This window comes from Aedes albopictus, chromosome 3, assembly GCF_035046485.1.
Source record: "Aedes albopictus strain Foshan chromosome 3, AalbF5, whole genome shotgun sequence".
Taxonomy (NCBI): Eukaryota; Metazoa; Arthropoda; class Insecta; order Diptera; family Culicidae; genus Aedes; species Aedes albopictus.
In genome coordinates this window covers 356,637,102-356,661,039 of record NC_085138.1, presented here as the reverse complement: position 1 = coordinate 356,661,039, position 23,938 = coordinate 356,637,102, and positions in this window count along the sequence as shown.

The following is a 23,938-nucleotide window of genomic DNA, read 5'->3' as shown; positions in this document are numbered from 1 at the left end:
CTTACGCAGTTTTGCACACCGTCCATCGTTGCTTTAATCAGTCTAGTCAGCTTCCCAGGAAAGCCGTTTTCGTCCATGATTCTCCATAGCTCTGTGCGGTCGATACTATCGTATGCCGCTTTGAAGTCGATGAACAGGTGGTGCGTTGGGACCTGGTATTCACGGCATTTCTGGAGGATTTGCCGTACGGTAAAGATCTGGTCCGTTGTCGACCGGCCGTCGATGAAGCCGGCTTGATAACTTCCCACGAACTCATTTGTTTTAGGTGACAGACGACGGAAGATGATCTGGGATAGCACTTTGTAGGCAGCATTCAAAATAGTGATCGCCCTGAAGTTCTCACATTCCAGAGTTCTCTTCTGCAATTCCTCTAAAGATTGTTCCAGAAATTCCATCAAAGAAACCACTAGAAAACCAGTAAGTGACTTTTCCAGTTTCCAAAATTTTCTACAGGAAACCTTAGGAATTGCTGTAGGTAGACATTCCTCCATGGATTGCTTCAGAAATTCCTCTAGAGAATGCCCAAAACGTTCTCCAGGGGTTTTTGTTGAGAACCTGCTATGAATAACATTCTAATTTGCATCATAATTTCATTCAGAAATTCCACCAGCGGTTCCTTCAAAAATTTCTTCGGCGGTTGGCTCAGAAATTCTTCCATTTTTTTTCTGAAACTCCTGCAGCTGTTTCTCCATAAAATTTTCCAAGGATTTCTTCAGGAATGTGCGCGGAAACTCCTTTATGAACTCCTCCAGGGATTCCTCCAGGAATTTATTCTGTTGGAAATTTCCAAAGGAATGTCCCCGGAGAGTTCTACGGACATTCTTCCAGATAATCTTTATGATTTCTTACACTGGTTTTAGCTAAAGGTCCTCCAAGAAGATTTCTTTGGAAGTTTCAAAAGGTATTCTCGCAAGACTTCCTGCAGATAATAAAATCCTTTCACAGATAAAATAACAATGAAATCCTACATCTTCTTTAAGCCTTCAATGGTAATTTTCCACAGGTTCTTTCAGATGTACTTCTACGGACTTAAGAGTTCCTACAATGTTTTATACAGGAATTTGATTTGAAATTTCTTCCAATATCCATTTATAATTCTTCCATAGATTTCTTCCGAAACTCCTATAGGGGCTCCTACAAAGATTCTTCCAGAAACTTTTGCAGTAGTTCTTTAAAAAAATCCCTGGTAATTCTCTAGAGATTGCTCCAGTAATTCTCAAGTATATTGTTCCCGTGATTTTTATAGAAGTTCTCCTAGTGCAATTTATTTATTTGAGGTTGTTCCTCTATTGTTGGGGAACAATGAAAATGTAGCAAAAATTTTAATTATGATGTGTGCAACATTCTGATCATAGGTTGCCGCTTCGTTTTGATAAGAAATTATCACAGTACCTTTGACTTACGGTGAACTGTTTTTTTGTTGTTACTTTACTTTACTATTGAACTTCTACATAGTACTGTAGAAAAAATAGTAATATATAAAAAAATCACTAACGCGTTTTTTGCGCATTCATATATATAAAAGAGACTTGTGTGATTAAAACAAAAGAAAAAGCACCTCTTTACACGCAAAAAAAACTCTTATTCATACTTATAAAAGATATTCCTTCAAAAATGTTTCCATCGTAAAGAAACATTTCAGGTATTTCATCGAAGACAGATTCTTTTAGGAATTCTTCAGGGGATTCTTTAATAAAAAAATATAAAAATCCTTTCAGAAATTGCTCTATAGCTCCCTTTAGATAGTTCTCCAATGAATCCTTCAGGAATTTGCCGAGGGTTTTTTGAAGGATCATTTAAAAAAAATCCAATAATTCATTCGACAATTTTCTTCAGGAGTTACTCCAAAAATTTCTACAGGGATATCATGAAAAAATCCTCCAGAATGAATTTTAGGAATTTCTCCAGTGAATTTTTCCGAGAAAAGTCTAAGAATTCCAAGAAATCTATTTGAAAATCTCCCGTTTGCTCCAGGAATTATCTAAGGAATTCTTGTGAGAGTTCTTTCATGATTTCGCTCAGGCAGCATCCATTTAGTACGTAACTCTTAAATCAAGATTCTTCAACCCCCCGCAACGCTTTTTTGTATGAAAATCCATTTTTTTTACATGAGCCGTAACGCTCTGCCAAACTACACACACCCCCATCCTCCTAGAGCGTTACGTAATTTGTGGACGGCGCCTCAGGGGTTCCGTAAGAAGTTTGTCGGAGGATTATTACAGAAAATATTCCATAGTTTGCTTCAGAAATTCCTTTAGAGATTCCTCATAAAAATTAAATTAGATTGAATAGGATTGACAATGGTTTATTGCCCTTTTCCGGCTATACCCGTCGGCTAGTATGTCTGAAATAGACGTAAATACTTGAAGTATTTTTAGGCAAGGTACGTTTAATTGGCAAATTGAGAGATAAATTTGTGAAAAAATTACCACTTGTTTTGGTGGGATTCGAACCCACAACTCCTTCACATTTTTTGTAGAAATTCTTCCACATTTTTTTTCTAAAAATTCCTCCAAGCTTTTTTCAAAAAATGTTCTAAGGTTTTTTAAGCAGTCACTTTAAGAATTTCCAGGGATTCTTTCGTATACTCTTCCTGTAAATTCTTCGAAGCTTCAGCGACTCCTCCAGGAATTTGGAAATTCAAAATTCCGGCGGTAATTTCATCAAGTATTAATTCAGAAACAACTTGCAAAGATTCGCTTAGAAATTCCTCGAAAATTCCTTCCAGAGTTCGGTAGTGAAAATCCTCCACAGATTTACTTGGAAATAAATCTTATGATTCCTCCTTCAAAACTTTATATATATCTGTTTTTTATCTCCTCAATTGCCCCATTAGCGTGGTTCAAAAAATCGTTTTTGCTCCACACCGCTTATTCGATTCATAACCAGATTCTATGCCTTCTCCCAAATTTTGAGCTGAATTGGTTGAAAATTGAGAGTGCACAAGCCCTTCAAAGTTTGTATGGGAATTACTATGGGAAAAGGACGTTTTTCATTCAATTGACCGTAGCATTTCCCCTAGTGCCCTAGAGTGTAAGTTGACCCTTGGGACTCCTAGGCTACTCTATCAGCTACAACTTTGCCAAAGACCACATTGAAATCGGACGCCTCATTAATTAGTTATTGATTTTTATCTGGGATGAAAATCTTTGATCATGATGGTTACACTATTCGATGGGCATCACTGCAATTTGCCTTGAAACATAGTAGCCATGATTTCTGTGTGCTATCTTTGGCGCCATGTGCAGCAATGTTGCCTGCTGGGAAACTGAACGATCACTGTTAAAGTTTCTCCAGTTGGATAAAAATCGATAACTAATTAATGAGACGTCCAATTTCAATGTGGTCTTCGGCAAAGTTGTAGCTGATAGACTAGCCTAGGAGTACCAAGGGTCAACTATTACTCTAGGGCACTAGGGGAAATGCTACGGTCAATTGAATGAAAAACGTCCTTTTCCCATAGTAATTCCCATACAAACTTTGAAGGGCTTGTGCACTCTCAATTTTCAATCAATTCGGCTCAAAATTTGGGAGAAGGCATAGAATCTGGTTATAAATCGAATAAGCGGTGTGGAGCGAAAACGATTTTTTGAACCACCTTATTGCCCCATGGATTCTTTAAGTATTTTTTTCGGCAGTTTGTTAGTGGGCTTCGTGGCCGAGCGGTTAGCGGCGTCAGTCGTTTAGGTGTCTCGTAAGCCTCGGAGTGTGGGTTCGATTCCCGCTCCAGTCGGGGAAAACTTTTCTTCAAAACGGAAAGATCTCCACTGGGCCTCTGTGTGTTATATGTATTGCCCATTGTCAAATGTTAGTATTGTTCAGTCTGTAGAGGCCGCAAGGTTGAAGACGGTGTAATTGTCTTTTAAAAATCCTCCACAGATTCATTAAAATGATACTCTAGAAATTCTTTGCCTTCATAAAATTCCTCCAGCAGCTCTATCAGAAAATTTTCCAGGGATAATAAGAAACCTTTAGTCATTCCGAAATGTCTTCTATGAAATGATTATAAGGTTTTAATCAAACATCTTCAGAGTATTCCTCAACAATAAATTAAGGTTTTTTTTTTTCAGAAAACTCGCCCGTGATTCCTCCAGAAATTTCTCAGAGGATTCCCACAGAAAACCATACACGAATTTCCTTAATAGTTTTTTTTTCAGTCGATTCTTTTGGTCAATCTTCCTCGATTACAGGCATCTGAATATTCCTCTAGAGTTCTTTTAAGAAACTCTGGGAATTCTGCAAAGAATTTAGGATTATTTTCTTGGCGTTCCTCTCTCAAGATAGTCTTCTTGGAATTACTGCAGACAGGGATGAAACCACTTAGTGACCGGAATGGACTTTCAGACATGTTTTTTCTATCATTCTAGTTCACTTAGGTCTGGAAAATTAACTGTTCTCATTTCGATTGAAAATGCAAATGCAAGCAGGGATGGGAACATTCATTTGCAAAGAATTACATTCACTTGCTACTATCTCAGCTCAGAAGCATGCTATCAAAAAACAATGTATGGATGAATTAAACCTTGTAGTTTTATCTGAAAGTTTGCCGAATGGCATTAGGGTCGCACACGCATACCAAAGTCGTGAGCGAGCTGTGAAGGCAACTCTCCACGCGGTGAATGTAAATTACATTCACGCCGTGGAGAGTTGCGTTTGCTGCCTTCTGTTGAATTAACTATTGATTCTACGCTAACATATTCTTCTACAAAGTTTCAGGTAAAACAAAAACGAAAAAGTGTTCCATGCATTAATTTTTGCTGCGATGTTTCTTAAGCTAGTTAACAGCAAGTAAATGTAAATGATTGCAAATGAATGATCCCATCCTTGACTGCAGAAGCTTTTTCAATTTTCCAAGCATTCTCAAAAAAAACTATTTTTTAGAAACTTATGTTGGTAGTTCCTTTAAGAATTCTTTCAAATTTGTAGAAAATTCCTTCAGGGACCACTTCAGAAATTGCTTCAGGCATTCTTGTCCACCAATACCTGTCAGATATTTAACAAGAAATCCTTTCAAGTATATCCAGGGTTTGCTTAAGACATTCTTCCCGAAATTCCTTCAGAAATTTATTCAAGAACTTCTCCAGTACCTTTGTCTATAACGGATGACCGCGGAAACCCCTGTAAGGACTCCTTCAGAAATTTCTCCGAGTTTTGATTCTTAAGTACTTTAAAGGTGTCCTCCGGAAATCTTTTCAGGGATTTTCTCAGAAATTTATCCAAGAATATTTTCTCAATTCTTCCAAAAGTCGCTCATGAGATCATTCTAGGAATTTCTGCAGAGCCATTTCATGGAATTTCTAAAAGTTTTCTCCAGGGATTCCTCCAGCAGCTCCTTCAACAATCACTTCAGAAGTTGGTTCAGAAAAGTTGATTTATGAATCTCTTTTGGAAATTTTGAAAAGTTTCTTTTTGGAACTTCCAGAGATACTTCAGAGATCGCATCGGAATTTTTTTCAGGTAACCCTTGATTATTTTTTTCTAAAATTTAATATGTACTTCTCCTTAAATCTGTGGGTAAATATCTGTAAAATTCTTTGAGGAAACTTCGAAGGAATTCCAGGAGATACCGCTGAAGGAATCATCGCATGAGATATTCCAAAAACTAACTCCAGAATTTTTTTTTTCAGTAGCGCCTGACGAAATTTTCCAAGGGATTTCTGGAGGAACAAGGAAGCTTTTAAGAATTTCCAAAAGAATCGCTGATTATTTTAATATTTAAAAACATGGAAACATCTGAGGAAATCCTTTGCTGTCATTTATGAAGAAATCTCTGAACTACTGAAAGAGTATGTGGAGATATATCTTAAGAAATTTCTGAAGAAGTTTATAAATGAATTTCTGGAGATATTTCTAAAAGAATTTTTGAAGGAACATTTGAATAAATCTTTTATTTTATCCCTGTAGAGTCCCCTGGAGATACTCCTAAAAGAATCCCTGATTTATTTAAAATAATATTAGAGAAATTTCTGTAGGAATTCTAGAAGGAACTGCTGAAAAAATTTCAGGAGAAATACATGTATACTCTTTTAAATACCTTTGATGGAATTTCTATAAGAATTAATTACTAAGTATTTAGAATTTCTTTTGAAAACTTTTACCAAAATCTATGGAGAATTTATTTAAAGAATCTCAAAATTCCGAGAATGTTTAGGAGTTATTTCTGAAGAAATTTCTTAATATTTTAAATAATCCGATCAGAAATTTTTAAAACTATCCGTGGAAGACATTTCTACAGAAACTTCTGGAGGAACATCTACATAAATTACTAAGAAATCGTCAAAGAAAATCAGCTGGAATTCCTGGAGACATTTCTTAAAGAGATTTGTTCAAAAATCCCTTAAAATTTTTTTTTGAGAGAACCGATGAACAACTCTATAAAAGAATTCCTGAAGCTATTTTTGAAGAGAGAAATTATGTCGCGCTTTGGAAAATGAAGGGGTTGAGCAGAAGTCTCATAAAAGAAGTGGGCCGCAAGGGGTAGGGGGTTGAAAGTAGGAAATTTCTGCATGACCTAAAGTATGGAGTTTCTACAAAGGATCAATGAAGCAATTTTAGATAGTTATCTGAAGAAATTCTTTGAAAAATTGATGAGGAACTTAACGCATTCCCAAAAAAAAAAAAAATCTGGAAGAAATGTTTCAAAAAATCATAGAAGATCTCAGGATAAATACGCCAAATATTCACAAGAAAAATTGTACAATAACTGTTTCATGTGGTTCGTGAAGTGCTGATGAGAAAAACAGACTCAAGTTACATTTTTAAGTCAAAAATAAAAGGTATTCGGTTTTATGATGGTTCTCAAATCCTCTTCAAGGCTAATTAATTATCAAAACGTTTATTGGGAAATCTATGTCGTTTTTCATCGGCGGGGGAATTATTGTTCGGCGGCTTAAAAAAAATTCCTCCGTATATTCCTTTGTAAATTCATCCTGGGATCCATGCATAAATCTCACATGCCATTCCATTGCAAAATTTTCAAATATTTCAGCAGCCAATCTTCAGAAAATCTTCCAATCACTCTTTAAGGAATTCTTTCCGAAATGCCCCTGAGAACTCATCTAAAAACTCTTCCAGGAATTCCCTTACAAAATCTTCAGAAGATTCTTTAAAAAATTGTTCCAAAGTTTTTTTTTTTCATAAAATTATTCATCATTCATTCCTTTAATGATTCCTTCAGAATATCCAGAGACTTCTCTGGAAATTTTCCCAAAAACTTCTTGGGATAGTTTTTCATAAATTATTTCTGAAACTGCTCAATCCACCTTTCCAAATCTTCTCATTATTTATATTATAAAAAATCTTCCATGGATTTCTTAAGAAATATCTCCATGATTTTTTTCAGATTTTTTTCCTTCGCTTCCTTCACAAATTCCTGTAGAATTTCGTTTAGTTATTCCTCTACATATTTTCCCAATAATCCCCCTTAAATTATTTCCGAAAATCATTTGTTGATTTTTTCCGGATCTTTTACGGATTTCTTCGAAAGATCATCCTGCAATTCGTTGAAAAATTCCGTTTTTTTTAATTTCTCGTCAAATTTCATTAGATTTTTTTTTTCAGAAATTCCATTGGAAAGTTCTTTAAGGATTCATTCAGATACTTTTCCAACGATTCCTCTTGAAAATTATTCTGGGATTTATCAATACATTTATTCAAAACCCTCAAGGGACTCATTTAAAAAGTCCTATTTCCAGAAAATCGCGAAAAAACTTCCTTCAGAAATAACTGATGTCATTTCTCAAAAAAAATTTCAACAATCCTTTTACGACATCTTCCTTGGATTCATCCCAAAATTTTCCTCAAGGATTCATTTTGAAATTGCTGCAGGGATTCTCTCAGAAAAACTGCCAGTGAATATTTCAAAAATTTCTCTAGCAATTGCCTAATGAAATATTTTTTTATTTTTTTTTTTCAGTAATTACTTCACACTCCTCGATGATTCTGTTAACTTTACTAAAGGGCGTTCGTTAGATATTTGTCCAAGAATTTCTTCGAAAATTCACCCAAAGTATGCTTTAGTTTTTCAAGGATTCCATCAGTAAATTTAGCAGTGATTGTTCCATAAATTTCTCCAGGGATACATGCAGAAATTCTTCCAGCGGTTTATTATGAAAATTTTCCAGGAAGGTCTTACAGGAATTCACTTACGAACTCCTTCAAGGATTTCTGCGGTATTTTTTTCAGATTCCTCCAGCAGCTCCTTCAACAATCACTTCAGAAATTAGCTCAGAAAAGTTGATTTATGAATCTCTTTTGGAAATTTTAAAAAGTTTCTGCGGCATTTTTTTAGATATTTTGTTGGCAATCGTTGCGATTTATTTAGGGATGCCTACTAAGGTGGCCCACACTTATATGAACAACAACAAAATCAAAAAATACCAAGTCTTACCTGCTGAATCAGTTCTTTTGGACTCCCAGAATCTTCGTTTAGAATTTAAGCAAAATTGATTAAGCCTAAGGGGGCGCTCAAAACGCTTGAAGTTTGTATGGGAAAACTTGGCCAAATGTATGCAGAAATTTCAAGTTTTCGAATTTTGCCGCTAGGTGGCGCTGTAAGCATTCAATGAATAAACTCTTTGGTATTATTGTAGGTGAGTACATGCCAAAGAACTTTGTCAAGGCGACTTGAAATTATTAACAAAAAGAAAAAGTTATAGCGATTTCATCAAATTTATGACTTTTCAGTAAATTGGTCTATTTTTTATATGCATCCCATTACTTTTTCAATGAATTGCCGCCTATGTTGTTACTCTTTTTCAAAACCTATCTGCATTCAAGACAATTAGAGGGAATTTAAATGAACTATAATTAGCATCTTAAATTTTGAAACGATGTTTTAAGAAAAGTTGGTGTTTTATTAGAAAAATAATCTAATCGTTTTAATTTTCTTCCGTGTTAAGAATTTTAAGTTAAGTCAAAAGTTTTTCAAAGCTTATTATATGAGTCATAAACGGCCAAATTTCATTGCATTAGGTTTATTGAATCCGGAGATATAACAGCTCAAAGTTGGCTACCGGATAATTATACCTTTTTCTAGAAGCTTTATAACTTTGTGCAGAATAGTCCGATCTTTTCCAAATTTTGTCCACCGATACACAACTAGTTGATCAATTTTCAGTGAAAATTTGAAAATATTCGATGCACTTTTCGAAAAGTTATAGCTATTTGAAATTTTTCTGAGAAAGTAAAATTTTGACTGTCCTGATCATTTTGCCTATCCCCTGTAAGTGCGTGCCACCTTAATGCCTACAGAACCTTCTTAATTCCTCCACAGATTACATGCATAACTTTTTTCAGTGTTTCCAGAAGGAATTTCTTCAGAGATTCCAGCATTAATGTTTACAGGGGAACTCTTTCGGCTATTCTTTCATTTATTTTGTCAGAAATTCCCTCTGGATTTTTTCCAAGGACACTTCAAGATTTTTTCAGGAGTTCATTTTGATATTTCTCCTCAATTATTTTCTAAGTTATTTTTTAAGCAGTACCTCGAAAACTTTTTAGGGACCTTAAGAAAAATGTATCCAGGTTTTCTAAGGGCTCTCTCAAAAACACGTTCCCAGATCCCCTAAAAGTTTTTGTTGGCAAAAAATCTACCTGGAATTTTATTAACCCTAGTAGGATGTTGGGGTTAATATGACCCAGCCAGTTCGCTGAACGTATACTACGCTATAGTGGTGCTCCTAGCCTAACGTCTTAGGAGGGTTAAGATCTTCTAAAAAAGCTTCTGGAAACTTCACCAGGAAAATCCTTTAGATTTTTTTTCCAAAAATTGAAAAAGGTAATGACACAATTGAGCATGACCATCTAAGGGTGACGGGTTGGTTAGATCCCCGGTTAAACAACTCGTATTTTGCTATAACAGTACTTTGAAACGACTTCCGCAAAATTTCTAAAAATCTGGAACTCTTAGTTTCCTTGGCTTAGAAAGTCTTCTTCTTCTTCTTTATGGCTCTACGTCCCCACTGGGACTTGGCCTGCCTCGCTTCTTTGAGTACTTCCACAGTTATTAATTGAAGGGTTTTTTTTGACTGCCATTGCATGAATTTGTATATTGTGAGGCAACGACATTGATACGCTAAGCCCAGGGAGTCGAGAAAATTTTCCCGACTGGAACGGGAATCGAACCCGCCATCTCTGGATTGGTGATCCATAGCTTTAACCACTTGGCTAACTGGACACCCCAGGCTTAGAATGTATCTTCAAGATTGAATGAATTTCAAAATAGTATCATTGACTGTAAAAGTTCTCATCATATTTTTGCTATGAAGAATGATGAAAAACGATGAGATTGACCGACGCTAATGCATGCATAATTAGACACAATTCATTTTTCTCTCGAATGCTATTCCACTCAAATTGCAAGAAATCTACGGTGACACTTGCTTCCCTTGATCATCGCAAATTTGCATAAATAATCGCTTATTTAGAAACAATTATTTCTCGTACATCGATAGGAGGATGTGTACGTAGGAATTTCGCAGCCGATGACACTCGGTACTCGGCAGAAAGTCTAGCCATTTTCTCAAGTCTCAATCAAGAAATATGTAGCTATACAGAAACATTGGAAGGGCTCCAAGAAAGAAAGTGCACCGAGCTTAGGTAATAATTATCCGGCTCCATGCAGAGCGGAGTGAGGCGTCACATCCAGCAACTCTACCAACGACGACGACAGCCTCGATAGTATGACGATAATGATGAGCCGCCCCATTTTAGCTTCGGAGTTCGGATCAAGTTCACGCTCGCTTCCGACCAATTAGTTCAACCGACCGGGTTGGTGGCTGGTATGTGGAACGGTGTCAATTTTATGGTAATACCTATGGTAATAGTCGTAAATTACAGGATTTTCTACTATCGAGGCTCGACGTGTGCGCAGAGCAAATCGATGGTGCTTCGGAAAATTAGCTGCGTTTTTTTTTTCTTTTTATGGAGCAAAGTGAAGAGACATCTTCATGTCACAATTTGTTAGTACGGGAGACGTTTCGCTTCAGGTGACAGTAATTGGTTGTCGAGTTAAAAGCTTTTCAGGTTCGATGAGGGTTTCCGATGCGCTCTTGTTGTACCGACTTTTCGCCGATGTGAATTGTAGCTCATTTGGCATACGGTCGTTGGCACTAACGGTTCTTCTACTTTAGGGCAATTCAAATCGCTGTGTTAAAGATGCGAAAGTTGCATTCAAAACAATACGTTAACACCTAAATGGATAGTATGTACAACATCCTCACCTGCAATCTGTAGCGTCGCATTCCGACTATTCACTGTCCCGGCTGCATTGCTCGCGACGCACCAATACACCCCGCCGTCCTGTTCCTTCTTGCTGTGCACGGTCCGCAGGAAGAACAACGACCCGGACGGAAGCAGCACGTGATTCGGTGTGAATTTGACCGGCTCGCCGTCCTTGAACCACCGGATTTCCGGTTCCGGTTTGCCTTCCGCCTTGCAGTTCAGAGTGACCGGATCGTTTTTCGGCACCAGGACATCGCTGGGGTGTTCCGTTATCCGGGGTGTCCTGAGTTGAGCTGGTGGGGGAGAGCAAGAAAGGAATGTCAAACGTTAGATTCGATGAAATGGGAAATTGCACTTTCTGATGTGACCATGTGAGAAACATAATCTCTCCGGTCGCCAGTCTGAATATGCAAATTAATAATCGAGTTCGGTTGATGCCCGAGAGAGTGAATGCATTTCACAACCGGCTCGATGAACAGAGAATGACCTGCTATGCGTAGAGCTGGACTATCATGAATGTGGTTGAGGCTGCCAATTGCAAAATCCGGCTTCTTCGAACACGCATTATACCCTGCTACCATAGTGGTAATGGACGATGAAGCTCATGCTCAAACGACAGGTCTGTGAAATTGGTGATAACGTGTTTAAGGGTCCTGTCGACAATTGCGCTCACTACTGGCTGGAGGAGGTTGGATTGCCACCGACAACTGCAGCAAAGATGATGTGCTAACCACCATTAGTGTATTTCCATTTGAGTAGGCTGTCATTAAAATGGGAAATTGGTAATTTCAAGCAAAAGTGAATTCGCATTAGTAAGACAGTATCGAATCGATTCAAATGTTAAGGTGAAGATATGACGAAGCCACACCTCGAATTTTCAAGAGCACAAATCTGAAGAACCGAATGTCAGATGGCGCTGAAAAGTTGATCGATTGGTCACCATCAGCGGGCAACCAATCGATCAACTTTTCAGCGCAAACCGACTTACGGATCTTCAGATTTGTGCTCTCGAAAATTTGAGGTGTGGCTTCGTCATATCTTCACCTTAATGTCCTAAAGTGCAGATTTGTGAATTGTGATCACTTTATTAAATTGCTAGCAATTAAGTCAAACTGATAAAAAATAAGAAAATGTTTCCCTTTCTGTTGCTAAATCCTCTACAGGAAACCTTAAATGATGGTCCATTTCGGAAACCTGGGGTCCATTTGAACCCCAAATTCGTTCTTCTGTATCGCATGATGCTGATTTATTAGAATATCGGTGTCTTCAGTGAAGTTGTTGAGCTGGTCGAAGGACTTACAGATGCTGGACCATTTAATTCGGAATTTCATATATAGGTGGCGCTAGTGAGAATGTAAGTATTCAATATTTGAGCACATATATATCAAGATCATGACCACATAGAATGTTGGTGTCCTCGGTAAAATTGTTTATAAGGTAAATTGTTTACTAATGATGGACCGTTTGTTTGAAAATTTCACACATAGATGGCGCTACTGAGCGTGCAAATTTTATATTAACCCTAAAAGGGATACCTTCATGGCCTCAGTTTCGTCACCTCGCTGAGTGTGTTCCATCAAAGACGAGCTCTGTAAGGTATCAATTTTAGGGTTAATATACATACCTCAGGATACCTAGTGGCAGAAACTCGAATCAAACAATAATTAAAATGAATGTTCTTCATCTACCACACAATTTTGCCGAACACACCATATTTCCAAATTATTAGGATCCTGAGATATCTACAGTTTGAAATTTGTTAGCACTCTAGCGCCGGCCTGCGGTGGAATTCCAAATCATTTGTACTATCATCTGTTAGTGCTTTACCAACCAATTAACTTTGCCGAAGACACCAAAGTCCAATGTAGCCAGGGCCCTGAGATATAAGAGATTTTAATTTTGTTACTATTACATCTGTTTGTCTGTGATTTCTTGGATGTCAAAGACAAGTAGACGTAACACTGACAAAATTTCTATCCCATATATTTAGAGAGTTGTTGTATCAGCAAAGTTAATCAGCTGCTCAAGGACTTTTCCATGATCAGCCGTATGATTGGAAATTCTATCACTACGCGTAAGTGAAAACAAACTTTAAATTTTACAAATCTCAAGGAATATATTATTAATATTATATTAATATTAATATTAAGAAGATCAAGGTAAATCAAGGTGAAAACCAAATGTTGTTTTAGTTTCTGTCATTAGGTGGCGCTAGTAGAAAATTTACAAAAACAGAAAATTTAATAATTAGCCAGAAAATTTTAAACAAGCTATAAATTCTTATTAAGTGCACCAAATTTTGACTGCAAGATCCCCAACTAGTTAGCTGTAGTTGGTACAAATTTGGGCTTGAGATTGGTTAACTTTAAGCGAAGTTGAAAAGTTTCTAGTAAAATTTTCCTAATTTCACTGCAGTTCAATAAACTACTATATCTTAGGGTTAAGTTAACCAAATTTAATGAAATTTTGAAAATGAATGACTAATAAATTGGTCCTTGTTTACCATTTGACTCGGCTCAAATTTTTCTGAAGAGAAAAAAGCTACAGCTTGTTGAATACATTTTTTGAAATGCTAATCATTTGCAACCTATTTGTAACTAAATTTGTAACTAGCACCGCCTAGACATGAAATTTTGCTTCATCAAACTGTAAGCTCTTAACTTACCAATCAGTTTTGCCGCGGAAACCATCTTTCTAAGTAACCAGCGTCCTGAGATTAAAAAATATAGGCTCTTTAGCGCCACCTATTGGTGAAATTTCGAATCAAACGGCCCATCAACTGTTAGTACTTGACCTCTGAGTGCGTGCAAAAATTATGCACTGGGATTATGGGACTTGCAGGCTCTTGTGCTATATGAGTTATACAAATTGCATGCCCACTGACACTACCTATGAGCAAAATTCAGAGTAAAACGACTCATCATTTATAAGTTCTTGCAACTTATACGCAGAATCTTCAATTTTACTAAATAATCTGAATCCTGATGTGAAAATGGTTCAAAATTTGTATGCTCACTAGCGTCATCTAATGACAGAGGTTCGAATCAAACGGTCCATTATCTGTAAATTCTTGACTTACCCAACATCTTTGCTGAAGATAGTAGAGACGGTAAGAGAGTTATTAGGACCGTGGAAAATTTTAAGTATAAAATTTGCATACTCAGTGGCGCCACCTATGTGTGGATTTCCGAATCAAATTTCACATCATCTGTAAGTTATTGACCTATGAAACAACTTTGCCGAACACACCATCTTTCTTTGTGATGAGTTTCAAATCCAACGGCTCATTATCTGAAAGTAATTGACAAACACAACAACTTTCTCGAAAGCATCATCTTTCTAAGTGATAAGGATCCAGTGATATATGAGATACAAAATTTACATGCTTACTAGCACCACCTAGTGGTGGAATTTTTAATCAGTCGGTCCATTATCTGTAAGCGCTCGACTTACTGAGCAACTTTGTTTATACCAAATAGCGCCATCTAGTGGGGAAATATCGAATTAACCAATTCACCGTCAGATGGTACATGACTTACCGAACAAATTTGCCGAAGACATGAATATTCTAAAACATCAGAATCAAAAGATATAGATGATTCAATTTGGGGTCCAAATGGACCCCAGGTATACAAAATCGCCCGGTTCAACTTTGACATGGAATAAAAATCAAAGTATGCTATGAAATCAACTTTATTTTTGCTTGAATTATAGAACTAGGTCTAGTTTGAAGGTATTGAAAAAATAAAGTCAATATGTTATACCCAACCTGTTTGCCATTACTGCAATGTTGCCTGGGGTCCAAATGGACCCCCGGTATCCATCAGAGGATTAACATATGAAATTGTAAACGTCCTAATGACCTATTTGAGCAGTTATTAGGCAAGACTGTGCTGACTATTGAATTAGCTTTAATCTAAGAATCTGATCCTGACCCAGTGAAGTTGTAGTACCGTAAAACGGGGTATCTTTGATAATGCGGGTAACTTTGATAGTGCGGCAGGCATTGTATAGTTTATCTTATAACTATGATTCCTTCAACCAGTTAAGAAAAATGCAAACGTAAATCAATTCTATACATATAAAAGTTCATCTTAGACGTATTTTCATTAAAATCTATTTTATACACATCATTTTGGACAAAAAATAAACGCCTTTTAAAGGCTCAACTCTTCTAAAACGCCCTCAAAGCCCTGTAACCCCATTGAAACGCCAACGAAACCTTAACAGGTTCCTGGAATTCCCTAAAACGTCCCTGAAAGAAGAATGGAAGTGCCTAGAAGAGTTCAAGAAAAGTGGTTGTGGTGAAGAGGTGAATTGCAAGGAGGCATTCAAATAAGCTTTAAGGCTTTAAGATTTATGCCACAAAAGTTAGGAAGAAAAAAAAAAGCTTTAAGGAAGGACACATATGGTTTTGTGGGGGATCTGGAGGCCACAGGGAGGATAAATAACTCATCCACTCTTGAGACTAATATTTTCTCCCTTTTCGAAACCCTTTTACCTTCACTATAAAACGCTTCGATACCTACTTTTGGGAACCAAATATCTCTGAAACTGAGATTCTCTTTGACATTCTTCCTTCAAGATACCCCTTTTTCTTCTTCTTAGAGTCTTCTTAGATGCATCTCTCCTTGGGCCTTTACCCAGAATAAAACTTGACCATTTTAAAAATTTCTTTCTTTGAATATGGTTAGATATTTCTCCAGTATTTCATTTGGACATCCTAAAGATTTATTAAATTTTCTCTATGAATTCCTTCAGAAATCCTTTTAGAAAATCTTCTGTGTATTTTTATAACTTCTTCCAGCGATTCTTCCAGAAATTCTTTCAGATTTTTTTCAGGGACTCCATAACAAAAACTTTAATAGTTCCTCTAGCACTTACTTCAAAGTTTAATTCAGAAATTCTTCCTGGTATTACTTAATCAGATATTCGAGCCAGATTCTCCTCTAGAAATACTCCAAAACTCCTTCAAAAACGTTCTGAGGATTTATTTAAAACTTTTTTCAGAGGGTTTTCTTCCTCTACAAAATTCTTCATAAATTCCTCTGGAATTTCCAGAGGACTCCCCTAGAAAACCTGCCACATATTTCCTCAGAATTTTCCCCCACTGATTCAATCAGACGCTCTTGCGTGGGTTTTTTCAGTAAATCTTCAACAGAATCCTTCAGATTCTGTTCTTGCAGCTTCTTGAAAAAATCAAAAATAGAGATTTTCTTTAGAATTGCATTCAAAGATTTCTTTAGAAAATCTTAGAAAGATTCCTATAAATATTCCTTCATAATTCTACCAGAGACTCCTTCAGAAAATCTTCCAAGAGTTCTTTCAGATATTTATTAGAGAGATTCTTTTAGATGAAATGGTAAAAAAATCATCCATGTTTTTCTGATCAGAATTACCACCAGAAATTACTCAAACGGTTCCTTTACACTGAAGGTTCACATCCTTTCAGTTTTTTTCCGAATAATCTGCACAAATTTCTAAAAAAATCAAGGAATTCCTTCAAAAATGACATTTGCTAAATCCAGCAGCGGTTTTTTACAAATTCCTGCATGAATTCTTTTAGGCATTCATGCAGGGATTTCTTCACAAATTCTTTCGTAAAATCATTTCCTTAATCTTCCAGAATGTCATTGAAAAAACATCCAAAGTTTCGTTCAGAAATTCTTCCTCGGAATCCTTAAGATAATCCTTGAAAAATTTCAAGAAAAGTTTCTTCAGGGACTATTTTAGGAAATATTCAACGGATTGCTTGAGAAGTTCCTTCAGAGATCACTCCAAATTTTCCTCAAGCATTTTTTTTTTTCAGAAATTTCCATTAATGTCTTCCGAAATAGCTCTCATATTTAATGCCAATGTCTCAAGGTCAACAGAGATTTCTCCAGAAATTTATTCAACTTTAGAAAAACCCCCCAAGAATTCTTCCAAAAACTGTCCACGAACTCCATGGACACTTACTACAGAAATTACTACATAAATGCTTCCAAGAAATCCTTCAAAGTTTTCACCAGAAAATATTCCAGGGGTTCCATTAGAAGTTTCTTTTGAAATTTCTCCAAAAATTTCTCCCAAGATTGCTTTGGAAAATCTTCCTTGAATTCCTTCCTTGTATTCTTCTAGATATTACTTCAGAAATTCATTCGACTGAAGAATTCAGGAATTTCTGTTGGAATTGCTTAATAAAATCGTTGGATTTTTTTTTAAGTTTTCCAAAGATGCTGGCATGATTTTTATTTTCAAAAATTACAGCAGGAACTCCTCCTTCTTTATTAAATTTCCTTAAGTGGGTTTTAATAATTTTTCCAAGCATTTTTTATAGGAAAATCTTCTAGTGAATCATTCCTACAGAAAAATACACGGATTTCTTTAGAAAATCCTCCACAAATTTCGCAAAAGATTTTAAAATTCAAAATTCAAAATGTAGTCCTAGTATTCTGTCATCAATTATTCGTAGCATTGTTTTCGAAAATTCCTCCTCTGATTCTTGCATATTTTCTAGCTTTGAATCCAGTCAGGAATCGATCCAGAGATTCCTGCCGAAATGCAGAGGTTAAATCAGAAATGTTCATGTGGGCTTCTCTATACGTTTATCAGAAATTCTTGCAGGATTTTTTTTTTGGCAAATCAATTTTGAAATTGCTTCAGCTATATTTGTACAAGAATTATTCAACACATTTCTCAAGCGTTTGTTTTTACGAATCTTTACAAAATTTTATCCAGGTGTTTTTGCCTTCCTCGTACACTAAGTGTTCTGAAAAGGCTATATGTTCACTCCGAAAATGACTATTTGATAGAAGGCCCGGAGAGTCAAGTCACATATACCAATCAACTCAGCTCAACGAATTGTGGTGGTGTCTGTGTGTGTATGTGTGTATGTGTACAAAAAAAATCACATCAATTTTTGGCAGTAAACCTCAACCGATTTTAATGACCGACGGTTCATTCGACGCGGAATCTGCTCCCATTGTTTCCTAATGAAAATGGTTCGGATCGGTTCAGCTGTTCCGGGGTTATGGCCATTTAGGTGTTCCGGACCAATATCCTTGGAAGGGGTCATTCATAAAAATGTAACAAACACATACATGCGACACATCAAACTGCGGCATTTTCGATTACCTGATGAACAGTCAGCAAAAAAAAAGTCCCAGACCATATCTGAACCGGTAGTGTTCCGGAACCGGTTCCGGGTGTCCCACCGGAAGTGGCTAATTGTAATAGTGAACCAAACCCATGCATGCGACATATCAAAGTGCGGCGTTCATGATAACCTAATGAGAGGTGGCAAGAAAATAGTCTGAGTTTATATCAGAACCGGTAGTGTTCCGGAACCGGTTCCGGAAGTCCCGCTGGAAGTGGCCAAATATGAAAGTGATTGAACCCTATGTATGCGACGCATCAAATTGTGGCAATTTCGATAAACCTATGAACAGTTAACAAGTAAACAGCTTCAGATCATATCTGAACCGGTTGTGTACTGGAACCGGTTCCAGATGTCCCGCCGGAAGTGGCCATATATAAAAGATAATCAAATCCATGCATGCGACATACCAAAGCGCGACTTTTTGATAACCTAATGAAAGGTTGGCATAAAAAAAGCCTTAGGCCATATCTGAACCGGTAGCGTTGTGGAACCGGTTCCGAATTTCTCACTAAAAGTGGCCAAATATAAAAGTGATCGAACTTCATGCATGCGGTACATCAAACTGCAACATTGTCGATAACCTGATGAACAGTTAGCATGAAAATAGCCTCAGACCACATCTGAACCGGTAGTGTTTCGGAACCGGTTCCGGGTGTCCCGCTGGAAGTGACCGTATATGAAAGTAAATAAAAATGTTGCATGCGTCACATCAAATCACGACTTTTCCGATAACTTGATGACCGGTTATCAAGGAAGTAGGCTAAGACCACATTAGGGACTGCCAGTAGTGCCGAAACTAGTTCAGGGTTTCCCTAAAAAAGCGGCTAAATAAAAATTGAACCAAACCCATGCATGGGACCCAGCAAAGCGCGGCTTTTTTGATAACCTTATACACGTTAGCATGCAAATAGGATCAGACTATTTGAGAGACTACCGGCAGTGTTCCACAACCGGTTCCAGGCCGGAAGTGAAACTAAGCCCATGCATGTAATACCTCAAATCACGTCTTTTCAGGTGACATGATCAACAATTGCAAGAAAATAGACGCAACCCATATCAGTGTGTTGCGGAACCGATTCCGGGTGTCCCGCTAGAAATGGTCAAATCTAAAAGAGAACCAATACATGCGACATATCAATGATTTATTAAGTAACATGATAAACGGTTAACTAGCAAATAATCTCAGATCATATTTGGGAGAACCGGTAGTGTTTCAGAGCTGGTGACGAGACGAGTAACCCGCCGAAAGTGGTAAAATATAGAAGGGACCCAAACCATAGCGGCGTTTTTGATAATCTGATGAACGGTCAACAAGAAAATAGTCTCAGGCCACATCTAGAACTTGTAATAGTATTTCGGAAACAGTTGCGGGTGTTCCATTGGGAGTGATTAAATAGAAGTGAACCAAAATCATCACGGCTTCCTCAAAAATTTGCCAAGCGGTAAGCAAGAAAATAGCCTCAGATCACATTAATTTTCGGCTTTTTAAGTAACCCGATGAACAGGTGATAAGCACATAGTCTCAAACCATATTTGAGTCAACCGGTATTGGTTCCAGGTGTCCCGCCGGAAGTGGTCATTAGCTGACGCTCACCCCGCTGCCGTAGCGTATGGAATGGGGTCATATTGACCCGAATGCACGACTAGGTCAACTGAGAGGTCTGATATTTTTCAGCTCTATTTTGCTGTTGAACATAACATCGCAATATGTACCATCAATTATTTTCCCAAATCGATGATTGCTCTATTAAAATTGTTGGTTTTCTATATAAAGTATTATCAAGGAACATTGTGGCTAAAGCCGACGGAAAGATCATGAGTACATATTCGACGAGAAAAGCACTATCACCACTAGGTGGATTAATCTGTTTTTTTTTAATTAATAACGGACTAATATTTTCAAACTTGTTTCTATACAAATTTGGAGGAAAGATCAAGGTGTCTCTTTTCCTAGAATAAATTTTTCTAAAACTTTTTTTTTCAATGATTTCTGTAAAACTGGAAAACATGCAAAAAATCAGAAGAAACCTTTATCTTTCCTCTTAAACTATTCAATTTTTTATATCAAAACATAAAGTAGCATTCCCAACCTGTCTAACTAACATATCTGGCCGGGGTTCTGCTAAACCGAACTAAGAGCCAAAAAGTTTATTCCGAGATATTTAAGGTTAAAGTTCAACCACTCACAAATAAACAACAGCTAAGGTTATTTGAAACTTTTCCGCACACATGTAACTTACAAGCCTTTATTAACCATCAGAAATGAAGAATGTATGAAAATTAATTGAAATCATTTATATAATTACATTTAATTTCTCAGTACTTTGCACTCAGTTCACTCTGGCTGAACAAAAATATTGGAATACGGTTAATAGTTCAGTGTGGCTGACTGTGTTTCTTTGTTTCACAGAAAACCAGTCGGTTGGTGAAAAAAATCTCGATTTTTCATCGTCCATGAAGTTTGAAATCGATATCACTCACAATCGGGGCCCGTGGCGTAGTTGGTCACACGTTCGCTTCATATGCGGATGGTCATGGGTTTGATTCCCAGCCCTGGCACTTGCAATTTTTCGTCAGTTGCTCTTCCCCCGAGAGCGCCTGACACTGACCCTCTTCTGAGCCCCATGGCTCAAACGGACTCGGATACCTGGACATCGGCGAACTGCTACTCATAATGGACCCTCAATCGGATTTGGAAAGGAACAACGGCCATCCATCATCATCTTTGTGCTCATCATTCTACTAGGTATAAAAAAAGTAGAAAAATGAAAGCAGCAGAAAGGTAAACCAGTTCGATAAAGTAGAATAGAATCTAGGCGCTGTACAAAATGTAAGCGCAGCAGTCAATTGAAATTGCTCACGTAGTGCCCCAGTGGACAATAGAGCTATACAATTAGGTTAAGTGATTAAGAATAAATCACTCACAATCCTTTACATGAATCAAAGAGGACGCGTATAGTATGGTAGCACGGAGGTCTTAAAATAGTTTGAAATATGAACGCCGGAAGCTCTCCCAGTTCAGCCCTTTCAACCCATGTTTTTTTTTTCATAGGCGGTGCATGTGCATTGTGCAGGCACAGAACAAGAGTGATGATGTCCTTGCATGTCCTAAGGTCCTCAGATGTGAAGGTGGAGCAATGTGTGTACTTCATATTTATGTTGGTCGAAGAAAACCATGAAAATTTTCTGCCAAAGTGCACTAAGTACAAAAAAGTTTTCAAAAATATGAAAGAGAATCGAACTTGGATCATCTGAGTGATAATCAAGCGCGTTACCTCTAGGTCATTTTACCTAGCTGAAGGTCAGCCGTTAAGTCTGAATGAAGTTCTAAACATTCTTCTCAAGGATGATTTTCGTGAAAACGCCATTTTTCGATCAGCCAAAGCGAACCAAGTGTTTGATTTTTTTCAAGCTTTATTATTCTAATTAGCCTTGTTGTTCAATGACGGCTCCTGTGTAAAATTATCAGTATGACGTATGTCAACATAACGCAGGTATTTAAAACAGAGCGTTAATGATTAATCATAAATTTAATCATGATTAATGATTAATGATTAAGATTAATCAAAAATCAGTAATCATAATCACCAAAATTTCTCATTTAATCATTAATCATTAATCTTAATCACACTGATTTCGCAATTTAATCATTAATCAGTAATCATAATCATAAGAAAAAAAAATTAATCAATCATTAATCATTCATCACCAAAAATGTTTCACCATATAAAATATATGATCCAATTTGAATTGGTTCAAATGCTGTTCTTCTTGATTATTTTTTCAATAATCTCCCAGACAGAGTTACCTTTCACTTTTGGAACTTCAAAAATATTTTAAACAATAATTATATTTTAATCATTTCCTTTTTTTTTGTGATTGATTAATCATGATTAATCATGATTTTTAATCAATGAGCCATTTTTAATCATTAATCATAATCAAAAATCACAGGTAAAATCAATTTTAATCATTAATCATAATCATTAATCATCCCAAAAATCAAATTAATCATTAATCATAATCAATAATCACCGAAATTTGAATTTTAATCACCGATGATTAATCATGATTAAAATATTTGTTAATCATGAACGCTCTGATTTAAAACCAGTTGATTTTTGTATTGTTGAGAATAAATTGGTTTTAAAATGCATGGGATTTGGTTCGGTCTGGCTGAATGTGATTTGGAAAAATGGCGATCAGCACCATCGAAACATAATTGGATCCTCCAACACCCGTATTTCTAATAACGTGTTCAATTCTCTCACAGATTGTTACTATGGGTCGGTTAGAAGTTAGAAAGCTGACGGTGGTGAAAAGAATTTAAAATGTTCATCATCTGTACATAATCTGAAATATTTCGCTGATTTTATGGAATGGTTTACAGTTCACTCTGGTTGGATGCAATTTTAGTTTTTGTATGTTCCGCCAAACAGAAATTATGAATTTACTCCACGAAGAGCAGTTAGAATTACTGGATTTTTACATGGAAGGAGGATCGCCAATTTCTTCATCCAATGGTTCGGAAAACTCAATTTTTAAAAAAATGGTCTTTGGTTCGGTTTAGCAGAACCCCGACCATCTAGTAGCCAGCCATCAAGTCACAATGCAGATTGTGCCCGCAGGTACATCGGATTAAACTTTCCAAAACATTTATTCAATTATCTAATCTGTTTATTCAATAAACGGAACCTTGATACCGTAGTTGTACACGATGAAGGTGCACCATCGTTTTCGTCGTCGTCACTGCATCAAGAGTACCTACTACGTACGTGGTTTTTCTCTAAGACCACCTAATCCAAATGATGTTTGGTTTTGCTCTGGAGTGGTAGTTCAGAGTGCTCTACTTCTCTCTATTATGGTACATCAATATCAGCAGCGGTCTGATAGGGCGACCCATAAGAGACCGTTGGATGTGTGACAAATTAGGATTTAGCTTCTGCATGGGTAAAAGAGTAGCAAAAAGGAAAATTGAATTTGTTGGCTGTTGTGAGGCCAGCTTTATGGCTTTCAGAATCAAATTTTAGAAAAAAGCGTTATTGTGAAATTTGTTTTACTGCTTCTCCAACAGTACTGAACCTGTTCATGATTTTTCGAACTACTTGTTCGCTACTTTCAACCTTGCTGTGGATAAACCTATGGCTTAATAGCATCCATCAATTATCCAGTCGTGCTTATCCAACGTTCCCTAGTCCAAACAACTGTCAAAACAACCCAACTATGCTTATCCAATCGATCTGGTCGCACATTCCAAATCCATCGATTTCAAAACCCGTCTCCCAGCAGGAGGGCTACCGCCTCATGATAGAGATGTTAAGCCAGCTTCTTGACTTGCGCACAATATTTAACGAGCCTAGGCTATCCGTACCTCGCCGCCCATCCTCTAGCAAAGATCCCTGACCTACAGTGCCGGTGGAACCAGGTATGTAATTCGCCGCCGCATGGTGTGACTTATCGTTTACCATTAGACCGTCATAACGTTTTCCACCTGGGGTTTTGTTGTGCGCAACAATCGAATCGCCCAAATGACCCATAATTTCCCATCGAATTTCCAAAGTCTCCCTCTGGGAA